General features: G+C 38.7%; 1 protein-coding gene across 2 annotated transcripts in view; it reads right to left on the bottom strand.

The window, feature by feature from the left end:
• The window catches only part of GLRB (glycine receptor beta), a 101,239-nt gene extending 77,696 nt beyond the window's left edge, over nucleotides 1-23,543 (bottom strand). For both annotated transcript variants that reach the window (XM_067551987.1, XM_067551984.1), the window contains exons 1-2: nucleotides 23,391-23,543; nucleotides 15,179-15,297 (exon numbers count right to left, since the gene is read on the bottom strand). The gene's annotated coding sequence lies outside the window, so the exon portion shown is untranslated. The remainder of the gene's footprint in view (nucleotides 1-15,178; nucleotides 15,298-23,390) is intronic.
• Between the last annotated feature and the right edge of the window lie 3,815 nt (nucleotides 23,544-27,358).

The raw sequence follows: 27,358 nt of genomic DNA on the forward strand, positions 1-27,358 counted from the left end.
CTATTTTCCATGTCTAACTATCTATAAAGATACTAAGGATTTTAGTATCTTTTATCATTCAGCATTAAAGAACATACTGACCTTTCACTATGTGCTTAGAACATCTTTTTTCCTTGGTAACACATTTTCCTTTCTCTCTTGGAGTAGTTGTGACATGCATGTACTAATGGATCTGACATCAATGCTGCTAGAAAAGAGAAAGACTTATCTTTGCCCTTGAAAACAATCTGGTTATTGAAGATATGCTTTATTCTCTGCAAGACAAATCAGCATTTTGGTATATTTCTGGCTCTATGTGTGTAAAGTATAATAGCAACTGAGACCCAAATGCTTAAGCACATGAGTAATCTCTCTAACTTCAACATGACTCAGGGGCATGCACAAGGCGGAACATGTTGTCAGGGGCTCAGAACTCCTCTAGCCCTGGGGAAAGGAAGGGGAAGAGGTAGAGGGAAAAGCGAGCACCTGCTAGGGCGGGGAGGAGGGAGGGAAAAGCGACTCCTGCCAGGGCTGGGGTGGAGAGGGAAGAACTAGCTCCTCCCGGGGCCGGGTTGGCAGGAGAGGGCACAGAACATGCCCCTCCAAAAGGGGGTCAAATTTACATTCCTGACAGGGCTGCTAACAGGAATTATAGACCAGGGCATCATAGACCAGTCAAGCTTAATTTTGGTACCCAGAAAAATGATAGAGCAAATAATCAAACAATCCATTTATAAGCACCTAGATGATAGTAAGATAATAAGTAGCAGTCAATGAAGATTTGTCAAAAAGAGAAACTGACCATGTATCTTTCTTTGCTAGGGTAAAAAGCTTTGTGGATGGGGGGAAGCAATAGATGTGAGAGATCTCAATTTAGTAAGGCTTTTATGCTGTCTCACATGATCTTCTCAAAAGTAAACTAGGGAAATATAGCCTAGATGAACCTACTATAAGGGCATACACAACTCTTTGGAAAACTATACTCAGAGTATTTCTCAGCAGTTCACAGTCAAGCTGGAAGGACATATCGAGTGGGGTCCCACAAGGATCTGTCTTGGTTCTAGGCAACATTTTCATAAATGATTTGGATAATGTTGTAGAGAGTACATTTATAAAGCTTTCAGACAACACATAGCTCAGAAGAGTTGCAAGTGCTTTGGAGTATAAGATTAAAATTCAAAATGATTTTGACAACCTGGAGAATTGGTCTGCAATGAATAGGATTAAATTCAGTAAGGACAAATGCAAAGTACTATGCTCAGGATGGACTAACCAACTGCATAAATACAAGATGGGAAATGACTGCCTAGGAAGGAGTACTTCAGAAGAGATCTGGGGGGTGATAATGGACAACAAACTAAATATGAGTCAACAATGTACTACTGTTGCAGAAAAAGAGAACATCATTCTGGGATGTATTATCAGGAGAGTTGTAAGCAAAACAAGAAGTAATTCATTCATTCTACTGAGCACTAATAAGGCTTCAGCTAGAGTACTGTGTCCAATTCTAGGCACCAGTCTTCAGACAAAATGGGGACAAATTTATAAAATTCAAAGGAGAGCAACAAAAAAAGTGATTAAAAATCTAGAAAATATGACCTATAAAGAAATACTGAAAAAAATTGGTTTGTTTAGTCTGGAGAAAAGAATACTGAGGAAGGACACGGTAACAGTCTTCAGGTACTTAATAGTTGGTTATAAAAAGGAGGGTGATTCTTATCCACTGAGGACAAGACAAGAAGTAATTGCTTAAATTGCTGCAAGGGAGATTTAGGTTAGATATTAGGAAAAACTTCTTAACTGTAAAGATATTTAAGCACTGGAACAAATTATCTAGAGAGCCTGTGGAATCCATCATTGGAGGTTTTTAAAAAACAGGTTAGACAAACACCTGTCAGAGATGGTCGAAATAATACTTAGCCATGCCTCAATGCAGGGGACTGGACTAGATGATGGTTAAGATCCCTTCCAATCCTGTATTTTTTATGAGCCTATATGCTTAAAATTAAGTGTATGTTTAAGAGCTGTGTTGGATTAGGGACTAGGTTTTATATTGTTACTTATAGAATGGAATAGATTAAATACTGTTATGCATGTGGAAGTCAATGGGAGTTTTCTACTTTGAACAGCTGCAGGATTGGGACTTTGGTTTGCTTAACCAAACCAACTGTGTACTATATGCAGTGTAGTCGTAGCTGTGTCCATCCCAGGATACTAGAGAGACAAGATGAGTGAGGTAATATCTTTTTTTGGACCAACTTCCATTGGTGAGGGAGACAAGCTTTTGAGCCACACAGAGCTCTTCTTCAGATCTGGGAAAGGTATTCCCAGCCTCACAGCAAAGTGCAAGGTAGAACTGATTATTTAACATGATTAGTTAGCACATATCATAAGGGACCATTCAAGGTAGAGTGGCCTGTTAACACCTCTGCAGTCATAGAAGGAAAAAGGGGGTTAGTGGGTTACAGATTGTTATAATAAGCCATAAATCCAGAGTCTCTGTTCAGTCCATAATTTTCAGTGTAAATTGGTCCAATAAAAGATATTACCTCACCCACCTTGTCTTCCTAATTGTGTGAAAATCTGGTGAAAATCTACAGTAAAATAAGATATATAGTCCCAATAAGAGAGCGTGTATTCTGCAAATGGAGCAGAGGGAGTGAAAATTAAGGGTTTACATTTTATGCAGTGCATTTGAGGGCCTATTTTCCCCTAAATGTGAATCGCCTGGAAAATAGAAAAAAAGTCTGTTATTTTCTATTCCATCTCAGTGCCTGTTGCGTTAATGTCATAATGTTTTTAATTCAGTTGTTTATTTTAGTAAGAGCATACAAATGAACTGAAGTATTTTCCTTTAGGAAATATTTCTTTTGGCCCCCTGATATATAGCTTTGTAAAGCTCCAAGCCAAAGGAAAATGTACGAATCTTCAGATATTTATTACCATGAACAGACAACAAAAAAAAGTTGATTATGACTAGGATCTTGTTAATTTGTCATATGGGCTTTACTTTTATACACTGAAATGCTTCAGTGAACTTTCATAGCAAACAAAAGAAAAAAAGACGCACATTGAAAAGTTAACCAGCCATGGCCAAATCCATGTCTAGTTGCAGTTAACCGGAACATTTCTATTCACTTCAATGGGACCAGAAGTTGAGCCTTTACACTAGAATATCTTTGGCAGCATAATTTGGCAGCAAAAAATTTTTGTCTTTAATTTTTGTTTTTGTGCCTTTTAAAGCAAAGCAGCTTTAGTTGGCTGTCATTTAACTATTTTTCAAGTTAAAAGAGCAGCAATTGGGTTAATCCAGTAGATGGCAAACAAACAAATGAAAATATATAAAGAAGTATAGCCAGAATATTTTATTTGATTAACTGGAAATCAGGCCAAATGGAACATACTTAATGAAGATAACAGTAATTCCCTAAAACTGGACTAGTTATACTTGCCTCTTCCCTCTGTAGTTGGTTGGTGTGTGTGTGTATCCATTTAAGTGAAATGAGAGAATCAGGTCCCCACACAACTTTCTTGAACTATTTCTTGAATCAGCTGGCGGTCAAGTCCTCAGATGAAAGCAATTATTGTTAGTGCTTCTGCCTCTAGAAACTAACGGTGACACCTATGGGACTCACAAAGCTTTCACTAGCTCAAAGAGCTAGAATTTTCTGAGAGCTATTAAATTTGGGCCTTTTTGTGAGAATGTTATGTTGATGATGTGCCAGGAGAGGAATTTAAAGGATCATTCCTTTAGCATTTGTCCAATAATTCATTCCCTTACTGTGAGGAACTAAAGCATTTCCTTACATTTAACAAAATCATAGGTTTTCATGAATTATAATAGGCAAGTCTAAGACTTTGGGAATTCTACTGACACCCACTTATACCATCTGAAGATCTGGCTCAGAGTGTGTTGCTTTGATTAAGAAAGTGTGTGCAGCAGCATCACCCTAGGAGCAAACGAGGGAAGGAAGTAATAGTCATACTTCCTCTTTTGGTTTCTCCCACACTCTGTGACCACTTTACCTCAAGAATAGATTACTCTTTACACTATAATAGATTACTCATTACACTTCATGTTAGCTCAGCTGCATTGCTCAATGCACTTGGAGGTGTGGGGCAGTCTAGGCTTTGACTATTTCTCATCTGTCTGTGCAGAGGGAGTAGCAGCTCTGCAGAGCCTGCTCTCCCCTGACTTATAATGCAGGGCTGTGTGGTGAAACAAGGGCCACCTTATATCCTCTACGGTAATCTTTCCCATTGAGAATCGCTTGAAGACACAGTGAAAAATGTAGTTCATAATGAAGCAGTTGCTTAACTTTTTACTTTTATTTCCACTAAAATTAGTATTAAAATTATGCTTAACTGTTCACCTGGACCATGAATGGTTATGTCCCTCACAATTTGTAAGACAGCTTCACTCACTTGGCAGCAAGCTTGGTCTTTATTATGGGTTCAGTTTAGGTCCACTGAAATCAAAGAAAGTTCATTTTCCATTGATTTCACTGGGAATTATACCACAGACTATGATTTTAAACAAAGCCAAATACTAGGCCAAAATCTGTGTTCAGTTACAGCAGTGTAAATTAAAAGTAACTCCATTTAAAGTCAAGGAATTTAGCAGAGTACTAAAGGCAGACTTTGGGTCACTATGCTTAGGTGATTATATGTTGATTTATATAGCACTTGTTGAAAAACTCAATGTATGCTGTTCCAGCCAAGCTACACTTGGCACAGGAGCACAATATGCAAAGCAAAGGCGGCTTTAAACCCTATCCTAGATCCAGCCTCTGACATAATTCAGAGCAGACTTAGGGCTACTATAACATACACTCAGTTGCTCACAGCCCCAAGGAGCTGTTTCAGCTTCTGAGAATAGGCAAAACACAGCAGCACTCCAACTATACCTCTTACACTAGAAACTGTGAGGATAAGATGGGGATAAACCATTAGGTCTGTTCTATCCCACACACCATTTCCCCTGTAGTTGGAGGAGGTGGGAAGTGAGGAGAAGGAAGGGGTGCATAGTACCTACTTTGTCTCAGTTTAGAAATGTTGGCCTAGTGTTTAATGTTTGTGTTCCTCTATACATTTAAATAAGTCACGTTCCACCACAAAATTTGACTTGCAGTTGGCTAATACAGGAATCAGTTTCAAGGACAGGAACAGTAAGCTGTTTAAAAAATTGCCATTATTTGAAAACTAGACACAGTTGTCTATAAGGACAGCGGTGAAAAAACATAATGGGGATCAATGTTCATCATCTGCCCCTGAATCAGCCCAGTCTACTTTTTAAAAGTGAAAGGAAGTTCTAATATCTGATAAAAAAAATTCTTTCCTGCCCAAATACTTCTTTTTCATATGTGAATGTTTATGAGCCCTGAATTCATGGCCTAGCAAGAACCAATCAAAGTTTCAATTAATAAGAACTGTGAAGTGCAGAAAGACCAAACCATCCCAGTTGGGAAGCATAGTGTGATATCCCTCCCACTCCCATTCCACATAGGATAATGGAGACAGAAAGAGAGTGACATAGGAAATTTGCACCAGAGCTGGGAACAGATATTCAACATATTCTTTAACAATAAGGACTTTTTACATACACATATTAGAGATAGTTTTTGCTTTTGTCTTCTGCGATAGGCAGTATTCAAAAGATAGGAATAGTCAAAAACATTAAAGACATTTCTACAGTTTGGAAAGTACATTATACAATATAGGCATGATTTCCTACAATTGCAAATGGAGGTGCGGGAGCTGAACCCATGGAGACTATACCCTATGCTGGCTGCAGTCCTTGACTAATCCTGTAATCCAATATCTGGAAATTAAAGATAGACAAATTAGGACTGGAAATAAGGTAATGGTGAGAGCAATTAGCCATTACAACAATTTACCAAGGGTCATGGTGGATTCTCCATCACTGACCATTTTAAATCAAGATTGGTTTTTTTTTTTAAAAGGAATTATTTTGGGAAAGTTCTATGGCCTGTGGAAGTCAGACCACATGATCACAAAGGTCTCCACAGTTCTTGGAATCTTTGAAAATTTTTATTGACCAAAGAAAAGATACCGAGTGATGTTATGCTTTTTACACAGTATGATATCATGAATTAGTTCTTTCTGCAACCCTTAAAATTACTTATGGGCAATGCATTTTTACTAAGTCTTCCTATAATAATAGGAATACAGTTCTAATAAAGAAAGACTGCTTTCAAGACCTTAAATCATCAGCTAAAGTGTCTTTTCTCAAGTAAAGAATTTTCCATAGGATTATAAAGAAATAAAAACAACTGTTGTTTTGGTGTCTAATTCTCCACCCACCTGACACAGGCAATTCCCATTGACTTCATAGAATTGTAAGAATGTAGGGCTGGAAGAGACCTAAAGAAGTGTTCTAGTCAGTTCCCCCATTCTGAGGCAGGATTAAATATACTTAGACCAACCACCCCATTCAGTGGGAGTGCATTTATTGGTGGGACAATCACTACCAGTATATCTTAAAGGACATGTCCTTTTTCTTCATCTTTCATTCACTCTGTCCAAGACATGCTCTCTCTCTCTCTCTCTCCGTAGACATTTAATATTAAGACAACAGTGTAGACGTTGCAGGCAGTGTCCATGTGGCGTTCCTCCCCACAGTTGGCAAAGCAATGTACTCTGTTCACATTTAATTCTGTTCAATCCCAGACAATATAAAATATAGTCCCATGTCCATCATGCAGGCCATGAACTCTGAGTCGGGTAAGGAAAAGTTCAGCTCCTGAACTCCACAGGGCCAAGATATGGAATTTCAGAGGCTTATGTTGCCAAATTTTAGATAAATGGAAGAGTAGGATCTGAATAATGGGTTTTGCAGGCACGTAATACAGATATTTATATGGGTCACAGATTGTTTAAAATGTCTCATGGGAGCTCTTTCTAGTTATTTTTCAAAGCCCCATGATGATTTAATAAAGTGAATGGAATATCAGTGCCTTATTTGCTTTTATTCTAGACTTTGTTTAGCAGCTTGATAAACCCGAAGGGGTATGAGAATGCAGATTGACGCACATTTTTCCAACAAGAAAACTTAGCAACAATAGTTTACTAATTCTTGTCAAGACACCCTTGTGCATCACTGCCATTAGAGTAACACATGACTTCAGACAGTTGTCATCATACTGATAAGATATGTCATCAGCCTACAAAATGGGAACTTAAAGTTACTCATGTAACCTGATTCTTCTGGCTAGACTGCTGAATATCATTTCATAGAAATTAGTCTTACTGGAGACAGCTCATAGAGGGAAAAAGGGTTAATATCTAGATTGTGTTCCCAGATGAGCTTTCTAGCTCATGAGAATTCTACTTTAACAATGATTAGTTTTGTTCTTTCAATAACATTATGAAAAGCTTTTATTATTTCATTTGCTTCAGTAGCCAGTCTTCCTTGATTTCTTTACTCAATGACTTTTGTACTTCAGATTATTCTCTAAATATTTTTACTTAACCTTAGGAATAGCTTTAGCTAGATATATTTAAGATGGACTGCATATTATGTCAAAACATATGTGCTCCACTAATTTCATATTTCCATGAGGCACTCAGTATATTCTTAGCTCTGATCCAGAGAGATCAGCTCTCCTTGACAGTTTCTTATTTCTGTACAAGAATAAGGGATAAATGAGACAAGAAACTCCAATCAGTGACAAGTAATTTCCATACAGAAATTACATCTCACTTCAGTGCTTTCTTAGTCATGAAGATTAACATTTTTCATAAATTCCAAAGCCAGAAAGGACCACTGTGATCATGTAGGCCATAGAATTTCCCAAAATAATTTCTACAGTGTATCTTTTAGAAAAACATCCAATCTTGATTTAAAAATTGCTGGTGTTGGAGATTCCACCATGACCTTTGGTAAACTTTTCCAATGGTTAATGGGATGATATAGCTGAGGTTAGTCCTGCTTTGAGCAGGGGGTTGGACTAGATGACCTCCTGGGGTCCCTTCCAACTCTAATATTCTATGATTCTATGAATTACGCGCTTATTTCAGCCTGAATTTGTCTAGCTTCAATTTCCAGCCATAGGATCATGTTATATCTTTCTCTACTAAATTAAAAAAACCCATTTATCAAGTATTTGTTGCCATGTATAGACTAATCAAGTCACTCCTTAATCATATCTTTGTTAAACTAAATGGATTGGACTCCTTGAGTCTATCATTCTAACGCAGGTTTTCCAATGCTTTAATCATTCTCATGGCCCTTCTCTGAATCCTCTCTAATTTTTCATCATCATTCTTGAATTGTGACACCAGAAATGGACACAGTATTCCAGCAGTGCTCACACCAGTGCCAAATATAAAGGCAAAAAATAGCTTCGCTACTTGAGATTCCCCTCTTGAGGCATCCAACAATCACATTAGCCCTTTTAGCCACAGTGTCACACTGGAAGCTCATGTTCAGCTGATTATCCACCACAACTCCCAAATCTTTTTCAGAGTCACTGCCTCCCAGGATAGTAAGTATAGCCTTGATCCGTCCTCTTCATTATTGACCATGCCCCCAATTTTTATATCGTCTCCAAAACTTTATCAGTGATGTATTCTTCCAGGTTATTGATAAAAATGTTAAATAGCGTAGGGTAAAGAACTGATCCCTGAAGGTCCTCCGTAGAAACTCACCTGCTCCATGATGATTTCCCCATTTAAAATTACATTTTGAGATCTATCAGTTTCCTAGTTTATAATCTATTTAACGGGTGCCATGGTAATTTTATTTCATTCTAGGGCTTGTTAATCAACATGTTTCACTGTACCAAGTCAAAAACCTTGCAGAAGTCTAAATATATTATGTCAAATATTACCTTTATCAACTAAACTTGTAATATCAAAAACAGATATCAAGTGAGTTTGACAGGCTCTATTTTCCATAAACCCATGCTTATTAAGAAACTAATTATAATACCCTCCCTAATTCTTATTAATAAGGAGTCCAGTATCAGCTGCCTCATCATCTTGCTTTGGACCAACATCAGACTGACAGACCTATGATTACCTAAGTCATCCCATTTACCCTTTAAAAAAAAAAAAAAAAAAAAAACTAACACAATGTTAGCTTTCTTCTAGTCATACAGAGGCAACAAACACTGAGCCATATAATCTCACAAAAGAACACCATAAAAGCTAGAACAAACAAGGATTACTCAAAAATGCCAATTGCTCAATATGCCTTGAATTGCCAGCATCAGTTTCCTCTTTAGGTAACTCACTTTATAATCTTCCCAACCCTCCAGCAATATCCTGATCAACAAAGTGTTTGAAAGTTTTGTGACAAGAAAAAACCCTGCATTGGTTTTAATGTTTTTTTTCCCCCTTAAAACTCAGTCATTTACATAGCATTCAGAATAGAAATTTGTGAAAGCTGCAAAAGTAAGTCAGCTCATCTTTGGGGAGGAAGAGAGGGTCAGAAAGCCGGCCTGCACTGGCCTCTTTAGACCATTATCTTGAAATGAAGTTAGAAAATCAGAGTCAAATACCCAATGGAGCTTCCTCTTCTAAAAAGATTAAAATGGTGTTGCAGAATTGGAAATTCAGTTTAATAAAAATTTGCTTCCACGCCATCTCAGTGACAGAGCTATGAAAAAGGTTTTCCAGAGAAAAAGAATACCAAATCATTCATTACAATATGAAGCACAGTAGTTTATTCTCTAATTAAAATAAGAATTTGATCTGTTTAATTACAAGAATTCATAATAAGACACTAACTAATCTACCTAAGCTACTCAGGAAAACCTGTTCAAGCAATTTTGTGTGTGTGTGTGTGTGTGTGTGTGTGTGTGTGTATAAGAATACATAAGAAAAATGATAGAAAACAAAACATTCTGTGGAAGTGTGACATTACATTTCAAAATACTGCTTGCAATTAAGTTAGTGTGCATAGAAAAGATTTGACAATAAATTAGTCCCGTGTTAGAGCTACGAAAACCCCAATCCTAACTTTAGTGGTACTAATTATGTAAGTTAAAGCACATGTGTTGGTGTTTGCAGGATCAAGCTGTAAGTTTGTAATAATCAAGGTCCAGTCTTGCCCCATTAGTCAATGGCTAATGTATGAAGGAGACCCTGAATTTAACAAACAAGCATCCACGGGGTTTTAAGGATGGGACAAGGCCATTCTTTTGCTTTCAGTACTATCATTATGAAATAAGATCACTGAAAGCCATAAAGATCTTTAGCAATTCTTTTCAGCAGGTTTGTGTCATCTTATATTTGCACAGCACCTTGCACAATTGAGCCCTGATCTTGACTGGGGCTTTTAGGCACATAGCAATACAAACAACAGTACCTTCAGACCCAGACATGTGTTAGGCCTTCAAAAATGTGCAGAGAAAGAGAAATAAAACAAGGCTTAAAGTTATAGCTATTTGTAAAATAACTATTTTCCATGAAACATTTTGAAAGAAAAAAACCCCAAACACACTTATTTCCACCACCTCTTTAATTTGTTTTCAGCTTATCACAAAAGTTCCCTATTTTTTCAAAAATGGTCTTTTCATTGAATATTTTTCAGCCAATTTTTTAATAAATGAATGATTGTTGTTGTAATTCTTATTATTTGGATTGCAATAGCCCCAGTAATGGACCTGACCCCATTGTGGTAGGGGGTTGTGTAAAACATAATGCCCTAAAGAGCTTACATTTTATTAGGGGTTGACAGTGCCTTTGAGGTTATTTCCTGTGTTGGCAATAATTTTGAAGAGTACCATCCCAGCACGGTCTTCAGAATGCATCGTGTTTCAGACAGAGCTCAAGAGCAGCATGGCTGCTGCAGTACCCAGCTGCAGAGTATAGAATTTTCTCCACTGCATCTGGCCTCTCACCAGGTTGGTGTGGAAAGGGCTGGGAGGGGGGGAGGGGGAGAGGGGCGTGACAGGGCCCTTCTCTCACCTCATTCCTCCTTGTCCACTTACAGGAGGACAGTGTTCCAGGAGCTAGGGTGCCAGCACTACAATTATGCTTGCCTACTGCATGGATACAGAGGCAGGTGAACTTGAAGGGGTTTCTTGTGTCCTGTACCCTCCCCTTACACACTCACATGGTAGCTGGGCATAATTTGCACCTAAATGACTCAGACACTGCTACAGGATTTCATCCCATAGTTATCAGTGCACATTATTTCCTACTTTATTCAAAATTGGGACACCACTTCTGCACACCAGAGTCTTGAAAGTAGGCTCCACAGTTTCCCTTGTTCCTTTTGTCAGTTCCCCATTTAGACACCAGTAGACATAGAGGAGTAATATTGGAATGCTCCAGAAAGGCAGTGAAGCACCCTTCCTAGTCACTACTATGGAAGGAGCTAGGTCAGAGAAAAAACTGCAAAGTTCAAGTGGCCTATTAATGACTGTGGGTGAAGTTTTCTAAAGTGCTTACATGATTTAAATGGAAGAAAACTGACTTTTTTTTTTTAATTTTGAAACCGTGTGTCTGTTTCAATGTAACTATTGATCTAGGCTAACTTCATTCCTGAATCTTAGTGACTCCATTAGGATTTTGTTAGCAGATGAAAATATTGTAAGAGCTAATTCCAGATATTCCATAGCAAGCCCTTCCACACTGGAGTGTTCACTCCCTTAAAGGGAATCATCTAGCCAGTGAGAGTTTGATGGCATACTTGATGTCATAACTATCTAAATCAAGAATAAATGGAATTTTAAATGGAATTTAATTAAATTTGAATGGAAGATGTGTGCTGCTATCCCCTAGACTGCTTTGAAAACAGCAATTAATGACCCCAAAATTCAGAACAAAAAATGAGTCTAAAATGTATCCAAAATTTTTTCCTACCAGTTTCAAATTTAGTAGATACAGTGCATAGACAATAAGTGAGAAAAAAAACCCTATTTATTATACCTTCAGATTGCCTTTAGCACAAAATCATTCATGTATAGTCACTTTGTAATATTTTCTACTGTATGCTATGTATTTACAAAAAACACAACTTTAGTTCAAATAAGCAGAAAAAAATTCTGGTTGGCAAGGCTAAAATGATGGAGGGAAAGGAAAAAAACCCAATCAACCACCATCTTGATCTAAAGCTTCCATGGCCTGATACAGGCATACAGAAACATTTGTTTTCTATTGATAACTGCTGGACTGATCTTTTCTTTGTCTGGATTCCATTTTTCGATCTCCTATACTGCTCCACACATATTTTCAAGTTTGAATTTTGTTATTTTTACAGAAGAGTATCCACTTTGAAGCAGCATTTAATAAAATCAATTAGCACAATTCTGTTAAAAAGAAATCAATGGCTTGATTTGGCCTATTGCGTATTTAGTAGTTTGTTGTAACATACCAATTCTGGATGTGGAAAGTAAGTTTTGTGAGGGGGAAATCATGAAGCAAAGTTATTAACAAAGTTATCCCCCCAATCACACTTTCATGCAAGTCATTAGAAGTTTTACAGTTGATCCTGGTGGGAACATCATAGAGTCCTACATAGAAACAACTTGTATCTAATTTATGGGGTTTGAGAACACAAAATGAAAAACATGTTAATTTCTTATGTAGTTTTAGAATTAAAGATACACCTAACTGTTTTTTCTAACCTTCCTTCCTTTCCCTCCATAGATTGCTATAGATATGAAGTCAGCGGTATACAAAGTGCAGGTTGAGTCAGAATAGAAACCTGCCCTCTAAAAACACACTCGGAAACAGTTGATCTTTTGACCTTTAAAGTTTCTTTTTGACTTTTCAGCTTTGATAACCTACTGCAAACTTCTTGCCTACCTGCCACATCTGACTGTAGCTTTTCCACACATCTAAGATATCATGAGATTCCTGAAAATAAAGGAAGAAAACAAGCTATTGTTCAGACTGAAAATGTCTGCAGCTAACAACAACAAAGATCCCTCTGGTGCCACTTCTGTCATCAACATTCTTATTCCTTTCTATTGTATGCCAGTGCATTGGGATTTTATTGTGAGCACAGAGCTTCTAAATAAAATAAAAAAATAAAATTGATGGGCCAACAAAAACCTTCAAGACTAAGGAAAGACTTTCCTTACAGACTAGACATAATGTGAAAAAACAAGAAGTTTGTGTGTGTATATATATATATCTCAAGTAGTATATAATGATTTTAGCACTGCGTGTGATGTTTGACAATCCTAAGAGGTTTCATCGGTTAGCCTTTCTACCAATGTTACTCATTTTAAACTTCATTTTGTCATAGGATTCATTTATAAGCTTCTTTCTTTTGTAGGTATTAGTTTAGAAGTGACTTTTCAGAGCATAAGAAACAATACAAAAGCGAGAGTGTTTAAATCACAGACTGAGCATTGGTGTTTTTCAAGACATATTGCAAAGATGTACAGTGTACTTAGATTTTCATAAAGACTTTGACAAGGTCTCCTCACCAAAGGTCCTTAAGCAAAGTAAGTGGTCATGGGATAAGAGGGAAGGTCCTCTGCTGAATCAGTAACTGGTTAAAGATAGGAAACAAAGGGTAGGAATAAATGGTCAGTTTTCAAAATGGAGAAAGTGAATGATGGTGTCCCCCAGGGGTCTGTACTGGGACCCAGTACTGTTCAACATATTCTTAAATGATTTGGAAAAAGGGTAAACAGTGAGATGGCAAAATTTGCAGATGACACAGAACTACTCAAGATAGTTAAGTCCAAAGCAAACTGCAAAAGAGTTACAAAAGGAATCTCACAAAACGGCAAATGAAATTCAATGCTGATACATGCAAAATAATGCACATAGGAAAACATAATCCCAACTGTACATATAAAATGATGGGGTCTAAATTAGCTGTTACCACTCAGGAAAGGTCTTGGAGTCATTGAGTGGATGTTTTCAGAGAACTATCCACAATGTGCAGCGGCAGTCAAAAAAGCTAACACAATGTTGGGAACCATTAGGAAAGGGATAGATAATAAGACAGAAAATATTTTATTGTCTCTTTATAAATCCATGGTATGCCCACATCTTGAATACTGTGTACAGATCTGGTCGCCCCATCTTAAAAAAATCTATTGGAATTGGAAAAGGTACAGAAAAGGGCAACTAAAATGATTAGGGGTTTGGAAAAGCTTTCGTATGAGGAGAGATTAATAAGACTAGGCCTTTTCAGCTTGGAAAAGAGATGACTAAGAGGGCATATGATAGAGGTCTATAAAATCATGACTGGTGTGGAGAAAGTAAATAAGGAAGTATTATTTACTTCTCATAACACAAAAACTCGAGGGTCACCAAATTAAATGAATAGGCAGAAGGTTTAAAACATACAAAAGGAAGTATTTCTTCACACAACACAGAGTCAACCTGTGTCAACAAGAGTCAACTCCTTGCCAGAGGATGTTGTGAAGGCCAAGACTATAGCAGGGCTCAAAAAAAGAACTAGATAAGTTTATGGAGAATAAGTCCATCAATGGCTATTAGCCAGGAGAGGCAGAGATTGCTGTTTGCCAGAGGCTGGGAATGTCTGACAGGATGGATCACTTGATGATTTTCTGTTCTATTCATTCCCTTTGAAGCAGGGCATTGGCCACTGTTGGATGACAGAATGCTGGGCTAGATGGACCATTGGTGTGACCCAGTGTGGCCATTATGTTCTTGTTTTTCTTTCAGCAAGAGAGGCCTGAACCAAAGCTTACTAAGATCACATTGAGCATTTCCATTTATTTCACTGGGATTTGGATCAAGGCCTTAGCTAGAATTTTAACCACCATCTTTCTGTGGTACTATTTAGAACTAAATTCTAGCTTTGAGTCATATCCATATTAAGAGGTGGTGATGATATGTAGCACTTAAGCGACAGTGGCAAGAGGCATTATTCTTGTACCTGCTGAAAGTGATCTCTTAGAAGCAAATTGTTCTCAATCAATCCATACAGTATTTTATTTTAATTCCTCAAATAAATTTGATTAAAGCATTTGAGAATATTGCATTCTAACTGTGGACTTGATCTGCCACTACAGTTGGATGGATAAACACTTATAGCCTCCCATTGTGCCTCAATGTACAATAGCTTCTGCAAGCCCATAATCTTACCAATCCATGGTTGATTCCATGCATTCACGTTATTTGGCATTGTCTGCCCTGATGTGAACACCCACAAAAAGTGTCTTCTATGATGATTTGTTATGGATTTTTTGTAAGAATTAAAGTGAACGTATTCTCAGTTATGAATAAAACAGCTTACCTAGTCTCAAAATCTTTGCTTTCTTTCCTTATTGAAGAAGGACACCTAGACAATAAATGAATGAGTAGCTGGGAAGGCTGACCACTGAGGTTGATCTTCTCTCTGATAACATTCAAGACCTGTTGAGAAACAGGCATATTCCTTAGACTCTCTGACTTTCAGTCCATAAAGGAATCAACTTGTTTTACTAGAAAAACCTATAGTCATCACAGTAGCTGAGTCAAACTGAAAATTCTACTTCTCAACATTCTGACAGATGTAAAATTCATAGCAAACTGAAGAATTCACATGTAACATCAGCCCTAGCCTAAGAGATTTTTTTATACTTGAATATACTGCTCTCCAGGTGACAATTTTATTTGACGTTAACCAGGCAGTGTACCGGAGCTACAGAAAGCATATGAATGCATATGCATGCTTAAATCGCTACAACCCCTTAACTGCATGTACTTGTGAGAGTAATATGGTTCACATTTGGAACAAAAAGTTGAAAATTATTTTTCAACACTCAGTGCACAAAAGAGAGCTGCAGGTTGTAAGGTACCGCCCAACTCCCCTGCTCTTCTCCTTCATCACCTTCTGCTGTATGTTGTTCCTAGTTTCAAAGTGGAAAACCTGGGATGCTGTGATCAGGAGTCAGAAATCTGTCACAGGGTAGCATTTTAGTGGTTGATATAGAATATTGCTGGGGATGTGAGAAGAAAAAGGATCACCCTCCTCCCTTTCTCTTCCCTTCCACATGGAAAAACTGGGACACTTCAGAAAATCAGGCTGAGGAAAAATAGTCTTTTACCTCGTGACTGTTCTCTCCTAGTTTGAATCTGTCTCCTTCAAATCTAACTGTACCCTACTATCTTCCCTCTCATACCCAACTTGTTGCTTGACTTCCAGAGATAGCAGGGGAGGACTGTGGTTGTAGTGGGCATATACTTCCTCTCCTGGGTAGATCTGAATTAACCCCCCAAAAGTCAGAATTCCCTGTTCTGTACTTCCTCCCTCTGCTATTTGCAGCCCATATGCTGGAAGAGCTTCAATGTTTGGATGTGTCAGGGGCCATGTGTAGAGAGCCCTGTACTCTGCCTTTGTGGTGCAAATCTGAATTAGCCCCTGAAAAGGCTATTTTGTGTGTGTGTGACTCCTCATTCCGCTGTTTCCAGTCTACATGCTGCAGGGCCAGTAGACAATTACGAAAACCAAGGGTACTTCAGCCTCCAAGAGCTCAAATAGCTTGAGCCACACCACGGGTCCCCTGGTGGTTACAGCTTGTACTGCATGCTGCAGTATTTCAGCCACGCAGAATACTATCTGCGACATATCTGACAATTGCGGCATTATTGGTGGTGATTAGCTCTGTTTGCCCCAATGACTAGATGGTCTTACTCCTAAACACTGCTGGTACCAGCCCATTGGGGCCCTAAACTGGAATCCCACAACATATACTAATAATTAATAGGGGGCTTCCTTGAACTGCTCTGGACCCTAAGCAATTGCTTAGTCTGCTTATGCCTAGCACCAGCTCTGCTCCTAAGTGACTGTTAAGAGTGCTGAGACCTTGACATTTGTTATGTGCAATATAGGGGGGGGGAACTCTTTACTATATTAACTGAGACCAGCCCATCACAGATTAAACAGGAAGTGATAGTGAATATATGGAGGAAAAATTAAGGAAGTGTGTTCTGGGCAGCACGTAGCACAAAGAGTTGAATATTTAGATGACTTTAAAGCGTCAGATAATCAGAAAAAAAGGTCAATAGCTTGGCTTGATACATTAGGGAATTAGAATTCTAAAAAAATTACCTTTGTTTATGACTTAAAATATAACAGTTTGGTAAACTTGAAGAAAAAAAGGTAAATTAATTATCTGTGGTTATACTACAGGATAAGTTTCAGAAGAAATTAAAGGCCATTAAAATTGTGTGTGTGTGTATATTCAGGGTTTGCAATATGTCACATTTTGTGTGTGTGTGTATGCACATACGTGCAAAATCTGACTATGGATTTTTTGTATTAATAATCTGGGGAAATTGTGTTTTGAATTAATGTTTAAACAACTGATTAATTATCAGCATTTGAATTTATAATTGTAGAGGTATTTTATAACACACCGATTAATAAATGCTAGTTGATGAACTTGAGTGACTGTAAAGTGATTTGTATTAAGGACCCCTGGCTAGATGAAAATGTCTTCCCAGAGCAATAGAATAGAATTAGCTATGATTGTCACAGTGTGATAGTACTTTCATTTGATCCTGATACATAGTGATGATAGATTTCAAACAAATTCATGAGGAAATCTGAAATGGTTATTGAAAATGATTTAAATACCATGCTTTACAAGTGTAATGGTTCAGGAATTAAAAAACAACATGCACAGGAAGATGGATTGTTATCTCAACAGCCTCTACTAGGCATCAACATCTTTTAAAATCAGCAGGACCAGAACTTTCCATGGCCAAAGGAATCACTGGCAGCCATGCAGTCCAGGAGCAGGATGAGTGTATGTGAGGGGGGCAGTGGGATGGCTGCTGTGGAGACCTTGACATCTTCTGCTAACTCCTTGGGATCCACACTCATCCCAGTCTTTTCCTTTCCCTAGTCCTCACTCAACAAGGTTTCTGGGCAGGCACCATGGCCTATTCTGTGAAGGCCAGACCCTGCCCACATGAGAAGATGACCAGATGAACTCAAAGATTCTCACAAAGATTTTCTCCCTGTGTCCTACCTTTTTTGTAAGTTTAACAGTGAGAGGGGGCAATCCAGCCTCTTGTTATTTTAGCCACATGGGACCTTTTAGCCACACTGCTTTTCATCTTTTCTACCTTTACACCTGGGAAAGTGGGTGTAAAATGCTACCCACTCATACGGGTAGTAGTTTATACACACTTTGCAGAGATGTAAATGATTAAACAAGGTGCAAAGCACTGGAGAATCTGGCCCATCATATTTAGCTATTTCTAACTCTTCCTCTGTTTTCTTGATCTCCGGGATTCTTTAGCTGTATCTACACTATGAGACTATAGCTATGGCACCATAGCTAGCAAGTATGCTGGTATAACCCAGTAGTTCACACACAATCTACACCACTGAAGCAGGTTCCACCATCCTCTGGTGCATAGGAATAAACCTCCCCAAACAAAGTTAGCTACATCAATAGAAGCATTCGTCCATCAATATAGCTGTATCCACACAGGGCGTTTGACATAGCTATGCCAGCCTGTCAGGGGTGTGTTTTTTCCACCCTGACTGGCAGAGCTATGTTGGCCTATCTTTCTGTGTTTGTAATTTTTAAAGAGCAAAAAGAATGCCAGATAATTTGTAGTTTGTGTTGAACTGCAAAGCATCCCGAGCCTTAGATGATATGGTTGGAAGAAAGTGCTGAACTGCTTAGATTTGTACAATGATTGGAACAATTTTCAGCATAGTTGCCTTACATAATCATGGGCTTGATTGTAACATTCAGGTACAACTCATGGCAAGGAACTGTGCAGATCCATTCACTAATATGTCTCTTTCAGAGTTGTAAATGATTGCACAAAGGGCCAGAGATCCTCAGCTGGTGTAAACAGGTGTTGCTCCACTCATATCTATGCATCTGGGCCAGTTTGCACTCAGCAGAGCATCTGGCCCAGGATGTAAAGCAGTGGAGAATGAGGCCTAATGGAGAAATGGAATTAGGCCTGGAGTCTGAAATCAGTGTGCAAGGACAAAAAACAAACAAACAAAAAAAACCAGACCCCAATTGTCTGCTACTGGGAGAATACCCTAAAGTCAGAACAATTAAAACTTTACAAATAAATTGCATTTAAACAGGTCTAGCACCCTTCTGGCCATTAATTTCTTTATGGCCCCAGATCCACAAAGGAACTTCGGTATTGTGATGCTCAGTGTTGCAACACTTAACTTATAGGCATCTAGAAAATCACTAGAATCTGCAAAGCCTGAGTTAGGTGCCCAGGCTCACAATACAATGAATAGAAAGAGAGACAGGCACCTAAGAATGAGATCCACAAAAAGCCAGCATGCTAGGCGGGGCTAGCACTTAAGCTAGCCAATAATCATACTTAAATACTTATTAGGTTAGAGAGTGGAATGATTACATAGCCTGGTGGTTAAGGCATTCAGCTAGGAGACCCAGTCCCTAGGCTCAAATAACTAGTTATTTACCCAAAGTGAAACAGCTTCAGCAAGAGAGGCCAGGAGCCACACATCAGAGTATCACATAGGTCAGTAGTAAGAGCACTGTCCTGTGAGGTGGAGCTCCTGTTCAAATCTTTTCTCCACATCAGGCAATCTCCCACATCTTGCATGAGTGCTCCAACCGCTGGGCTAAAAATTACAAAGGGGGTGGCTCAGAGGAAGCATCATCTCCTCCTTTAGCCAGATTTTGTATGGGGCCAAATCTGGTAGGCACACACTGAGCACACATACCTGATTGGACCCAGCAGGCAAGAGAAAGGGGAATGCCTGTCATCACTTGGTTTGAAATTCCCACTGGGGTTTAGGTGTGAGATAGGCATACAGACATTTGCATGAGGCAGCAATGTGTATGCCCATAAGCAGAAGCTTAGGGGACATCTATGGTAAAATTTAGTTGCCAAGTGAGTTCAAATGCTTACAGGATTAGGAAGCAGTGCAGCACAGATTAAGGAACTCACTGGCACCTAAATTTTGTACTTAGGCTCCTAAAGTGGTAGATTAGGGTTAGGTTATACCCAAGTCCTTTTGTGGATTTGGGCCCATGTGCCTACACTTACTGCAGTCAACTTCTTCACATTACCTTTCAGGGAGGGGATCACTAGCTCTTTCCTTCACCTGCTTGTTGAAGCCCATTACCTCACTCCTGATTCTACCACTAAATTCAGAAGTCAACTTTTCTAGGTCGTACCTAGCTGTGATTGTCCCCAGGAACATTCCATACAGTTGATCCAAATTATTTAAAATAAAAGATAAACTTACCTGGCATATGTTAGAAAATAAAGAGAGTCACACACAAAAACATTGAGCAAAATATAAACACAGCTAGATTACAATGTTATGCGGGGGGAAAAACCACAGGGATCTCAGCTGTGAACTTAGTTACTCTGAATATTGGCTACAGTTACCTGAAGATTTTACATAATAGTATAAAGTCTTTCTCTCAACTCAACCAGCTGTCAGACAGAGTTTAGAATCTTCCAGAGAAGTGAGTGTTTTCAATCATTTGTATATCCTGTCACTGCAAGGAAGAGTGCATTTCTTAATTCCTTCCCTATTTCTTTATAGTCCTCTATTGTTTAGTGAGTCTTGATTTCATTAGCATATTCTATATTACCTCATTCTTTAACCTAGAATTTAGCATACAGTGTCATTGTATTTTAGTTTTCCCAAGGCCTGAGTCTGCACTGTCTGCTAAATCAATTTCTTCTGGCAGAATAACTTCTATTCTGATTGGATTTGATAGATTTAAAACCAATTCCATAACAGTGGGTGGGGAGGAAGCTTACTAAGGGTTAACACATCATTCCAATTTGCAGCTTTTGTGGGTATGTATTTTAGCTGTGTTGTAATTGCAGTGCTGTGGTTTGACTCAGGACTAAGAGAGTTAAACACTTTCCTGGCTATTATTTGTGAGTTTAATTTACTAAAATAGATGGCCACCATGTAGTACAAGGATTTCTGGAATCCTATTTATTATTGTGCAACTCTGAAAAGGTTCAAAGTTTGTGTTGAGTTTGGATAAGGCACTTAGGTGAAGTTTACCTGAATTATCCAAGACTTGTATGTGCAAAATTGGGCTGGAAGTTTGTGAGAGCAGGTTTTGATCAGCTTTTCCAGCACTTCTAATGCATGTCTCTGCCAAAGTTTTAAAAACACTCTCTCTTAGGCTAGTTGGGACTGTAACTGACCAGGCTGAGACAGCAGAAGTAAAACGAGGTTTGGTTCTAAAAAACAGTCAAGAGTTTGGAACCAGTTTGCCTATCCATAATCTCAACAAGTGTTGATAATCACAAATGCAATCATTTATTTTAAAAGTGCTTCCTGTATGTATTCAGAAATATGTTTACTTCTCTGACTACATTTTACTCCTGTTAGCACTGCAGAGCAATTTGAGACAATGAGCTGGATTTTATCTAGTTTCTATACCATCAACAGAATTAATATTAGTTGCATAAGCTTTATTACTGATATAGTTAATACCGTGACATTACTATTGCATGGTACACAGATGATGTGTGATCCAGAAAGATGATAGCTTGACTTCAGATTCTGGTTGAATTTAGAGGAAGCATGGGGAGGAAAACATCGCAAACAAAAACTTTTACTTGTCAACAAAGTTGATATGGAAACCATTGACATGGAACCTCATTTTACACTAACCTTTCAATGTATAATTACATTTTAATACAAAGAGTTAAGTTAAAGTTCTAAGCAGATGAAAAATGGTTCAGACAGATGGTGTCAAGTTTTGGAGAACTCCAAAACATATGAAACACTTTCATGTAGATGATACTACATTACTCATTCAAATCAGTTAAATATGCTCTATATATCAGTCCATGCACTAGTAACATCTAGTGAAGTATTTATTTTGAATACATAGAACTGAATGTATAGATGTGCATCTAACATTTCCCAGATGTTTTCGATTTTCAAAGGACAGCGGAAGATACACTTCAGAGGAGAATACCTTTCTAGAGTTTGGTAGGTTCTTATAGTACAAACTATTTATAGCACTTCCACCCAAAATGAGTTTTCATGGGATTGAGGAAATCCAAGTGGGGAGAGAAGGAGGCACATTTTTGCTACTTTGTTGAGACAGCAGTAGATCTACTAAAAATGAAATAATGGAGTGTCAGATTTGATACTCAGTTGGAGATGACGTGTCCAGTTTAGAAAGAGGTACATTTCTTCCTCACCCTCCCATCCCCCCAAAAACCATGCAGTTTTCTAATTATTATTGTTCACTTTGCTAATCAGTTTTTAGTTTCCTGTTATTCTGGCTTCACACATAAATAAATGGCTGTAAATCAAAATGAGAAGCTTTGAGTACTTTTCTTGACATACCTCTTAAAATAATCAAATTCCTTTGAAATGTAGGAGGTACTTGTTTTAGGGGAAGAAAGGCAGGGCATGTTCATTTTTAGTTATGGGGCATCCTGGAAGGAAGTGTAACTCTTTCACTCTGAATTAGAGGGAGAAGTCCAAGTAAGTGAAGTGTGATCATTCCTCTCCCATCACATTTTTTTGTTTAAGACCTTACAGAAGATGGGCCAGATTCACAAGGGGGAGTTAGGCACCAGTCACATTCACAAAACCACCACCTAATCCTCTAGGGACCTAAGTTTTTGCTGGTGGGCATATACGAAGCTGCCTACATCCTGACACCACTGAACAGCTCCACACTGAGCAGGTACACACCTAAGTCCCAGGGGGATGCATACACTAGTTGTTCCTCTGCCTACCTGACCTACAGGGCCTGATCCAGTACTCAGAGCACACCTGCACAAAAGGCAGAGGAGAAGGCGCTCATGGTTAGAGCACTCACCCACTGTGTGGGACACCTGGGTTCAAGCCCCCACTCTAGCTGATTCAAAGCAAGGACCTGAACCCAGGTCTCCCACATAATGGATGACTACCCTAGCCACTGGTCTATGGAGTCGTTCTCTTTCCAGTCAACTGACTATTTAAGTAGTACACAAAGAAAGGAATAGTTTCAACCACCCCAGAATACCCTTCTATAGCCCGATGACTAGGGCACTCATCTGGGAGATGGGGGACCTAGTTTCAAGTCACTGCTCTGAATCAGAAGGCATAGGATTTGAATGTGAGTCTCCCCTATGCTAGATAAGTGTTCTAACCATTAGGCTATTGGGGACTAAAGCACCAGCATTACCATCACTTGTTCCTCTGTATTTTTTCTTGAGCAAGCCCTTAAGCCACGTTAGCCCTTACTCTACAAGAGAATTTTGTGAATCCTAAGCAGTGAATCCTATCTCCCTTTGAGGGGTGGGAGTCAGCACCATCTCCTTGGTTTTGTGAGTCAAGCCCTTCACTGCCTTTGCTTTTACTAAGCAATGTTCAAAATGCCTAAAGTCTAAACAAAATGTTTCATTCAACTCCCAACATTTTTCCACTTTTTTCAATTCACCAGGAATCCCTAAAAATTTCAGTTCAACCCAAACTTTTTTTTTTTGAAAACCAGTAAGTCAATCATTTACATAGCTCTACTCACAATCCTTGGTGCAGGGCTCTTAGTTCTGCCTTGCTGAGACTTTCCTGTTGCAGGCTTAGCTTCCCCCACATAGGTGATTCTACTCCCTAAAGACTACATTCTCTGAGCTCCTACCCCGAAGCTGTAACAAGATGTTATGTCTGAATAACTCACACAACCCATCTACACCTGTGAGACTCTTCCCTCACTGAGCTCCTGCTGCCCTTGGTATCTCCCAGCAGGCCTGGTTCTGAAACATATTCTTCTGTCATGTGACTCTTGTATTAACTCCCTCCACCTGGTGACCTGGGCTAAGACTGGTACAGGTACAACTGAGTGCCCTTCCTCTTAAAGGGCCAGCGCACTGTGTGATGAGCTGCCTAACTTTGGCTGCCCACTTTTGAAAAGTCAGTCCAATGGGCTTAACTGTCATGTCCTCACCACACTGTTTGTGATTCATGTTCCGTCCCCAACAGCAACTATAGAAATCAGTTTTCACACATTTCTAAACAAGAGGACTGAATCAGGGTGTAGTTTAAAATGTTGATGTACTGTCAACCACTTACTGGCTGAAATTATGACTAGAATCCAGTGTCTTCAAGTCTAGCGCTAGCAGAGGGCATGAAGTTTGTGTGCTCAGATCTTTATAATAGCATTACTAGTAGAAAAGAAGCCACGAGGCACACAGAGTAACTAATTTATAAACTTCATTCATATTGTCATTTTAAATTCTTCTTATTCATGCCTAATTCAGTCTGCAACAATTTTTTATGATGTTGGCTATAAACTCCTGAAAACATGGATTTGTATTTGAAATGCTAGCAGGAGCTGAACTAATAATAAACATTGCTGCTGCTACTTCCAGATTTGCCAGGTTTCACATGGAAATGAACTAATATTACAGGGCAGCCACAAGTATTTTAGGGATGGTTGATAGCTATTTCCTGGGTTGGGTTGCTTTTCAAAAGCTGCCTGCTTTTATGGTGGCGCATGAGAGCTGCTCAGTCAGTGCAGTGGTTTCTAGATTGATGGCTATGTTAAGGCTAGATAAAAGTGAAGCTCTAGTTAAGAGCAGAAGCTACCAAAGAGCCCCGTAAGCTTGATATAATTCATGATCTTGAATTCAGCTTTTCCTACAATTCCTGTGAAATCCCTCTATCATTAGCTCTGCAACATCTCTGATTTAATGGTTCTGTCTTGACTAGTCTGCTGCAAAAATCATCACCCACATCTTCTTATCTTTTTTCTTTCACCGTTTAATAGAGCTGGTTGAAAAATGTTCAGGTGAACACTTTTCCATCCGAAAATGCAGATTCATCCATGTCAAAATGCTTCATGAGAATGTGTTTATTTTGACTACATTTTCAATAGGAGAAAGCTGAAAGTTTCAACTTTCTCATTTTGTTTGGACTTCATCATTTCATATCACCTTGTTTCATTAAACTTTTATATTAATTAATATCATATGTATTGTATGTATCACAGTGAATATCAAAATGAAATGCTTTTACCTTCTTGAAATAAAACATTGTAAATGATCAAAATGAAGCCATCATCTAAACAAAACATGTAAGTGTTTCCCAATTGAAATGTTTCAGAACTTCTGCTTTGTGGTAAATGTAGACTTTTAATTCTGATACAGAATGAAAAAAAATTAAATTATTGGAATTTCCCATGGAATGGGAATTTCTATTAATGAAATTTCTCTAGGCATTCTTCAAGATTCAGCTTTCCTGATTCCAGCATCTGCAGAATGCTGATGACATGCACCTTCTTGCATACACCATGAAGCACAGTCAGTGGTCCTCCATCCTCATCACGCTCCACAGTCCTGCTCTTGATTTTAAGACTGAGTTAGGATTTGCTTCTGTGATCTAATAGATTGAGTACAATGCTGGGAGTTGGTGATATTCCCAACTCTGTCACTGAATATATATGTGGTCACAGTAATTCATTTTACCTCTGATTACCTCAGCTATTCCATCTGTAAAAATGGACCTAATAATGCATGATCACCTTTGTAAAATGCTTGGAGAGCTATGGATTCAGAGTGCTGTAAAGTTGCAAGTTAATTCTGAATTATTGCTGTTTTTTAAAAACAAAACAAAAAACCCTTCCAATTCATTTGCTTCAGCCTAAATGACAGCTCTCATCTTGCTTTATTTTTCTCCTTGCTTCTTCTACTCTCTTAGCACAAGCCTTCTCTTTCCTTCCACAGAGGTTTTGCATTGTTAATGGGAGCCTTCTCCTCTGCTACTCCTGCCATGCGGAACTTTCTTCTAATTCAAACAGTCTCCATCACTTTCCAAATTTCATTTGAAAATGTCTTTTAGCTTTTGCCTATAGCTAAGAGTGTACCCGTATTAGTTTAACTGCATACAACATTTTGGGATACATTTGGGATAATGGTGGGGAGCATTTGGAAAATATCATATGAGATAAAGCTGTCTTATATCATTTTTGATTTTTTGAATGATCAAACAAAAGCTGGTTTACTTCATATTGACTTGAGGATCAAATGCTTCCTTCTTTCTTAAACGCTATGATTATGATAGATATCCACATTCCACTGCAAATACTATATAGGAGATTTGCCTGAGTAAAAACTATGGCCTAGGTTCAATTCCCTTTGGAGGTCACAGTGGTGACTTCTGACTATAACGGCTTATGTATAGTCTGATGTTAGTAAATAAAATAGCAGATAAGAAACTATGAAAACATGTTTTGATTTTATCAACTTTTCTTCACCAAAGATAATACTTAGTCCTGCTATATGTGCAGGGGACTGGACTAGATGACCTCTCAAGGTCCCTTCCAGTTCTATGATTCTATGAAAGCTGGATTTAGATAGCATTATAGAAACTCTACAACTGACCAAAGAATGTGAGCGGAGAAGCTTATTTCATGGTCATTACCACCCAGACTTCAATCTAGAGGGACTGAACAAAAGAGCCAGTTCATAAAGTGAAAAAAAGATGTAAAAGCCTCTTTGAGGGTATGTCAACCCAAGATAGTTACTAAAAGTTTTAGCAGATACATATCAACCTTGTGTTTCACCCTTTGCGGGTTTTCACTGTCATTTGGACTCCAATATGCTGTTACGATGGAGGATATGGGAAGCTGCGTGAAAGTGTGTCTTGGATCTCTGAGCAATTACAGACCTTACTGAAGCTGGTGGACTGAATGAAATGCAGCTAGCACAGTGAAGTGAGGGAGTGATTGAATGTCCCTTTGTTAGTGGTAGCCAACACAATAGAAGCCACTACTGCCCAAATCATACACCAACATGGTAAGGTGGGAGTAGAAACTGAGCCATGCAGGTTAAGTGGTTTCCCTAGGAAATGATGGCAAATGCAGGAGCTAGGCATTGATTAGATTACAGCTGTGAGTAGAAGCTGAAAGCTAGAGTTAGGCACCAGTTCCCACTGATTCACAGGGTACATCTACGCTGCAAAGTTGTGTGTGTTTATGGCATAGATAGACATACCTATGCTAACTTTAATCTAGCTAGTGTGGTAGCAACAAAAGTAAAGAGGTGATGGCACATATTTCATCTCCTGCTAGCTGCCCCATGGGGATCCGGATTACATTCTTGTGTTGCTAGCCCATGCTGCTGAGTCTTCATTGCTATTAGATGTTAGCTAAATTAATGCTACCCCTTAATCTGCAGCATAGATGTACCCACATGGATGAGAAGGGTTGTCACCTGGCTGGTTTTTCTCCTGCTTTGCCAGTCTGTAGAGGTAATGTGCCAGGTTTTTGCTGCACTTCTGCACCAGTGCATGCACTAATCTTAACTACTGGCTGCACATGTCATGGCTGGGAGTGTGCCGTGGCCTGGCCAGCACCTATGTGTCACTCTTACCCTCACCTCCGTGGGGTGAGAAAGAGCAAAGGATAGCCTTCTTTCCATTGCTGTTGTCTTCCCCTTTATAAGCTTTCCTTAAGCCCAGTTGGGCAGCAGATAGTCAGTGCACCAGATCCCACTT

The sequence above is a fragment of the Emydura macquarii genome, unplaced genomic scaffold (genome assembly GCF_026122565.2).
Source record: "Emydura macquarii macquarii isolate MOO-44397 ecotype Brisbane River unplaced genomic scaffold, CSIRO-AGI_Emac_v2 contig_1363, whole genome shotgun sequence".
NCBI lineage: Eukaryota > Metazoa > Chordata > Testudines > Chelidae > Emydura > Emydura macquarii.